The sequence below is a fragment of the Balaenoptera musculus genome, chromosome 16 (assembly GCF_009873245.2).
Source record: "Balaenoptera musculus isolate JJ_BM4_2016_0621 chromosome 16, mBalMus1.pri.v3, whole genome shotgun sequence".
Lineage (NCBI taxonomy): Eukaryota > Metazoa > Chordata > Mammalia > Artiodactyla > Balaenopteridae > Balaenoptera > Balaenoptera musculus.
This window is the reverse complement of record NC_045800.1, coordinates 23,304,640-23,311,607: the sequence shown is the minus strand read 5'-3', so window position 1 is coordinate 23,311,607 and position 6,968 is coordinate 23,304,640.

Here is a 6,968-nt window from a genome sequence, read left to right as displayed (position 1 = left end):
ATATCCCATGTTCATGGATTGGAAAATTAATATTTTGTTTTACATATACATGTATCTATTCTTTTTCAAATTCTTTTCCCATTTAGGTTATTACAAAATGTTGAGCAGAGTTCCCTGTGATATACAGTAGGACGTTGTTGGTAATCTGTTTTAAATATATTAGTAGTAGTCTTAGCAATATTTTTTTAATCTGTCTCCTAAAGCAAAGGAAACAAAAGCAGAAATAAACAAATGGTACCTACTTAAACGTAAAAGCTTTTGTACAGCAAAGGAAACCATTGATAAAATGAAAAAACCTGATGGGAGAGAGTATTTGAAGTGATTTGTCTCATAAGGCATTTGTACCCAACATATATAAACAGCTCATATAAAACAATATCAAACAAAAAAAACCCGAAATTTAAAAACGGGCAGAAAACCTGAATAGATAGTTTTCCAAAGAAGACATAGAGATGGCCAACAGGCATATGAGAAAATGCTGAACATTGCAAATCATCAGGCAGATGCAAATCAAAACCACAATGAAATTTGACCTCTCACCTAACAAAATGGCTGTTGTCAAAACAACTGCAAGTAACCAAATGTTGGCAAGGATATGGATAAAACAGAGTCTTAGTACACTGGTGGTGGGGATGTAAATTTGTGCAGCCACTGTGGAAAGCAGTATAGGGATTCCTCATAAAACTAAAGATAGAACTACCATATGATCCAGCAATTTTGCTCCTGGATAAATATCCAAAGAAAACAAAAACACTAATTTGAAAAGATATATGCACACCAATGTTCATAGTAGCATTATTTATAATAGCCAAGATATGAAAGCAACCTGTGTCCATCAACATATGTATGCATAAAGAGAGTATATATATACACTCACACACACACACAATAATGGGTAATGGAATAATAGTCATCCATAAAAAGGAATAAAATTTGCCTTTTGCAAAAACATGGATGGGCCTGTAGGGTACTGTGCTTAGTGAAATAAGTCAGAGAAAGACAAATACTGTATTTTATCACTTATATGTAGAATCTAAAAAAGAAAAAGAATGAATATAACCAAGCAGAAACATAACAAACTAGTGGTTACTAGTAGGGGGATGGGGGAGGGATGAAGGGAGGGGCAATATAGAGGTAGCAGATTAAAAGGTACAAAAATATCTATGTATAAAATAAACAAGCTACAGGATAGACTGTACAGTACAGGAAATATAGTTAATATTTTAAAATCTATATAAACATTGAATTACTATGTTGTACATCTGAAACTAATATAATGTACATCAACTATAATTTAATGAAAATAAATAAAATAAAATAACTAATAAATATATAAATAAATCGAACTCATAAAATCACAGAAAAGTAGTTGTTTAGGGATAGGAGAAACAGGGAGAGGTTGGTAAAAGGGTATACGCTTTCAGGTGTAAGATAAATAAGTCTGAGGATCTAATGTATAACATGGTGAGTACAGTTCATAACACTGTACTGTATAATATAAATTTGCTAATAGAGTGGAACTTAAATATTCTCACTAAACAAACAAACAATATTGTAGGTAAGTATGTGAGGTGTTTAACTTGATGGGGTAATTCTTTCACTGTGTGTGTGTGTGTGTGTGTGTGTGTGTGTGTATTCTCATGTTGTACACTTTAAATCTTATCATTTTAATTGTCAATTATGCCTGAATGGTATCAAGAGTCTGGTATAATTAAAAATAGAAATATAAGTGATTGGGGGTCAGAGAGTGAGAAAGAAATTGTCAGAGTGTGCAGGATTTTAGAGGGATGATAATACTTTGTGTGATATTATAATGATAGATATATGTCACAACACATTTGTCCAAACCCATAGAATATAAAACACCAAGAGTGAACCCTAAGATAAACTATGAACTTTGAGAGATTGACTTCTCAATGTAGGTTCACTCTTGGAAAAAGTTATACCATTTTGGTGAGTTATTTTGATAATAAGGGAGTATATTCATGTGTGGGGTCAGGGGGTATGTGGGAAATCACTGTACCTTTCTCTCAATTTTGTTGTAAACTGAAAACTGCTCTAAAAAGTCTTCAAAGAAAAACAAGGGGGGGGACAATAAAAACCCTACTAATCATCAACTTGAAAATGCTTCTACTCTTCAATAAGTTATATCTTATGACTGTGACCTTGACTAGGACATGGCCTGAATAAGATAGAGTGTATTTCTTTAAAGAAAGTGTATATCTTTAAAAAGAACTTTTCACAAAAGTTTTGTTTGAATAAAGCATAGCTTGAGTGACCAAGGATGTCTCAAATAGTCTTGATATAGATCCACTTATAAAGGGTGTCATTTTAGATATTTCCTTGTGTGAATAGCCATAAAGAACCAGAAAAAAGCTCAATACATAGTAATAAAACACCACCAGTCTTACTCTGTTTTAACTCTTTTGCATGTGCTCCTTGAAATAAGAATATAACATATCTGATTGTGAATTAAATATAACTCATGGTCTGTGAATGACATATATGCATTGTGTGTACTGACTGTATCAATGCAACAGACCTCAGTAGAAGCATTCTATTTGCATCTATCTCTATGTTTACCTGGTATGACTTGACTCCTAGACCCTACCTGGACATTAAGGAGCCCCAGTCACCACTGTCATGTAACCTAACATTTCCAGCTGGTTTGGACCCTTGAATTGAGAGTCCAATCTGGCATGGTTTTCATCATGTGCATTGTGGTATAAGCCAAAGCACCTTTAGTAATGAAGTTTGAATCAACAATACTCACAGAGGCTACAGTTCTGCCCAATTCTAGATTCAGAAAAACACCATGCCATTAAATGAGATCTAGTTTACACAACACATATCCAGAGAGGCCTGATGACACACCTGGAAAGGCAAGAAATTAAAGCCCTGTGGTGACTGTAGTTAACAATACTGTATTGTATACAGTTGACCCTTGAACATGGGTTTGAACTATGTGAGTCCACTTGTACATGGGTTTTCTTTTCAATAAATAAGTACTACACTCCTACATGATCTGCAGTTGGTTGAATCTGTGGATGCAGAACTGTGAGTAAGGATGGCCAATTGTTAAATTATACACAGATTTTTCAACTGCATGGGAGATCTACCCTCCTAACACCTGAGTTACTCAAGGGTCAACTGTACTTTAAAGTTGCTGAATCAGCCTTAAATGTTCTCATCACAAAACAACAACAAAAATGGTAATTATGTGAGGTTATGAATGTGCTAACTAACCATATTGTGGTAATCATGTCACAATATACACTTGTATTGAATTATCATGTTGCACATCTTAAACTTACACAATGTTATATGTCAATTATATCTCAATTTCAATAAAGCTTGAAAAAGAATCTTAAAAGTAGTCAGACAAATACAACACATCACATACATGATAACAGTAAAAACTGACTGACTTTTCATTAGAAACTCTGAAGACTTCAGGAAAATGAAATAAGATCTTTAAAGCATAGAAAGAAAATTTTCAATCAGTAACATAGAATACTGTATCTTTCAAAAATAAGAACTCAAAAAATTTGAAAGCAGAGATTCAGATACTTGTATGCCAGTGTTAACTGGAGCATATTCACAATATCCAAAGGTGTAAATAACACAAATGTCAATCAATGAATGAATGAACATGGATAAACAAATGTAGTATATCTATACAATATAATATCATTCAGCCTTAAAAAGGAAATACTGATAACCTGCTACAACACAGAGGAACTTTGAAAACATATGCTAGGTCAAATAAAGCAGACACAAAAGAACAGATATTGTATGATTCCACTTATGTGAGGAATCTAGAATAGGCAAATTCATAGAGACAGAAAGTAGATTAGAGGGGCTAGAAGGAGGGAGGAAGAGGGATAAATAAGGGAGTTATTGCTTAATGGTTACAAAGTTTCTGTTCAAGGTTATGAAAAGTTTTGGAAATAGTAGAAATTGTCACACAATACTGTGACTGTAGTTAATGCCACTAAATTGTACACTCAAAATGATTAAAATAAAATTATGTTATAAACATTTTACCACAATTAAAAATCAATAAGGTAACATACCAAAAAATAATTAAATTGTACACTTTAAATGGGTGAATTGTATGGTATGTGAATTACATCTCAATAAAACTGTTAACAAATGAAAATTTTTTTAAAAAAAAGATAAGCTCTGTGGGCAAATGGCAAATGTTGATGAGAGAAGAGGTAGGAGAGCCAGAAAAAAAATCCTTCTACCTCTCCTCAACAGATTCCTCAACAAGTGGATGCTAGTTTTATACTGTCTGCCCCAAGTTATCCCATGTGACTTAGAAGTCACTGTGTTTAGTAAAACTGAGGTCATGTTCAGTTCTTTATTCCTAGGTACTAGGATTATATGACCCTACCCATCCCCTCCCTCCTCCTACCGTATTAATATGTAAATTTTATTTCCAGCTATATTTTCAAGAGGACCTTGGTTAAGACAGATTCTGAATCCTGTACATAGCATATTAGTTTGTTTTCTGCACATTTTTGGTTTCAGCCCCAACTGTGATAGAGTTTCACACAGATTGAAAGACTCCCATTTATCTCTCTTTTTCAATATCAGGGCATTTCCTAAAAGGGAGGTGTTGGCTTCGTTCACATATTTTTGCAAAGCTCTAAAGTGCATTAGTGTTAATACCCCCCAAAAGCAACTCTCAACTCGTGGAAGGTGCCATGCTTGTTGGACATTTAACACAGAGAAGCATTCTGTTCTCACAAGGACCCTGTTGCCCTCAGCAACAACTTAAATCTCACCCTTAATTTAAATTTTTCTTCTTTATTTTCTCTTACCTATTCTATCACTCTTATTTCATGGAATAACCTTTCAAGTAAACTGCCTTCACAAATTCCCTTCTATCAAGCTCTATAATTGGGAAGGCCTAAATAGTTGTTTTCCAGAAATGGTCCTAGAAAATATATTTTTAGGATGGGATTCTGGAACTGGATCTCTCACTGCTCAGATATCAGTTATTGCTGACAGTAAACAGGGTGGTGATAACCTCTGATATATGATGCAATATCACACTCACCAATAATATCACCTGTGATGTTTTGAAATGAGATACAATTAGGAGAGGAAGAATTAACTTATGCAATAGTTCTGGCACTTGAATGGTATGGGGCAATGCTAATTATAAAGACTGGGAGGTGACTGTCTATTGTTACATTTCTGAAAAGATTTGAGGAAAGAGATGACAGGCTCAGGTCTGCCAACTAGCAGAGCATGGCATAAAAACTTGAAGATCTTCCTGACATAATTTTTAAAAATCCCTTCAATGAAGCCAGTGCCGTGCTAAAAATTAGGCTGAGAGTTTGTTAGCAGAGCAGCAAAGAATAGCATGAACAACCTTGACAGATAGCCCAGGGTAAAGTCAGGGACCTTATATGAGACCCTAATATTTGTGATTAGAGTGGAAATGCCTGAGTAGATTTCTGGGAACCCTCCAAATGGGCTGAAGCACACCTCAACCCCACCCCTGGTTTAGTGGTGACTATCCTCTGCAGGCCAAGATTGGCATTAGGAGATGCTACTATGGACTGAGCTCCCTAGTGTCAATGGAAATAGAAGAGGCCAGGTGGTGAAACTTAACCATCTGATGCAAGATGGACTTTTCTTTTTTAATATAAAATAAGGACAGAGCAGCAACCAGGCTGCCTTTTTGTCTAGTGATCTGTGGCAATAATTTTTTCTTGATAAGATAGTAAAGCAGCTGATAAGAGTACTGCTTGACTTGTATAAACAGAAAAGTGAAAGATCTTGTAAGAAGGCTGGTGTCAGAAATCTTAAAAGTATTTTCCTCCCTAGTTTTCAGACACAGTTCCCGAGAATTGAATGGGAGGCTACTTCCTATGTGGATTGGAACCCTGAAATGTCACTGAAAGTTAATACAATAAACGTCCTGTCAATACTTACCCAAAGAGACCTTGAGCCAATTATCATATGACTATATACTGGAAAGAACTTATAAGGTGTACTTACTACATAGTCTAAGCATTTTGACCTCTGATTTTATTGGAGACTCATGGAGGACAGGTAACAAGTAATGCCAACTTCCATCTCACAGTGGAAGAAATGAGTGCTCAGATACACCCTATGGTTATTTCTCCCATACTTGACTTCAAAATTAGATTTGAATGCAACATCATTTTATGATTAAAAAACTCTCAAAAAAGTGGGTATAGAGGGAATGTATTTCAACATAATAAAGGCCATATTTTTTGTAGCCCACAGCTAATATAATATGGTGAAAAGCTGAAATCTTTTCCTCTGAGATCAGGAACAAGACAAGGATACCCATTCCCCCACTTTTATCCAACACAGTATTAGAAGTCCTAACCACAGCTATTAAGCAACTAAAATAAAAATAATGCATCCAAATTGGGGAGAAAGAAGTAAAGCTGTCACTATTTACAGATGACATGGCATTATATACAGAAAACCCTAAAGACTCCATCAAAAAAAAAAAGCAACTCTGTAGGACTAGTAAATTCAGTAAAGCTGCAGAATACAAGCTCAATGTACAAAAAACAATTATGTTTCTATACTCTAATGATAAACTGTCAGAAAAAGAAATTAAGAAAACCTTTCCATGTACAATTGCATCAAGAACAATTAAATACCTAGGATTAAATTTAACCAAGGATGCAAAAGACCTGTACACTGAAAATTGTAAGACACTGATGAAGGAAATTGAAGAAGACAAAAAAAAGAAAAAAATGGAAAGATATATTCCATGCTCATGAATAGGCAGAATTAATATTGTTAAAATGTCCATCCTACCCAAAACAATCAATTGATTCAAAACAATAGATTTAATATTATCTCAATCAAAATTCCAATAGCATTTTTCACAGAAATAGCACAATTTTAAAATTTACATGGAACTGTGAAAGGTTCCAAACAGCCAAAGCAATGGTTAGAAAGAAGAA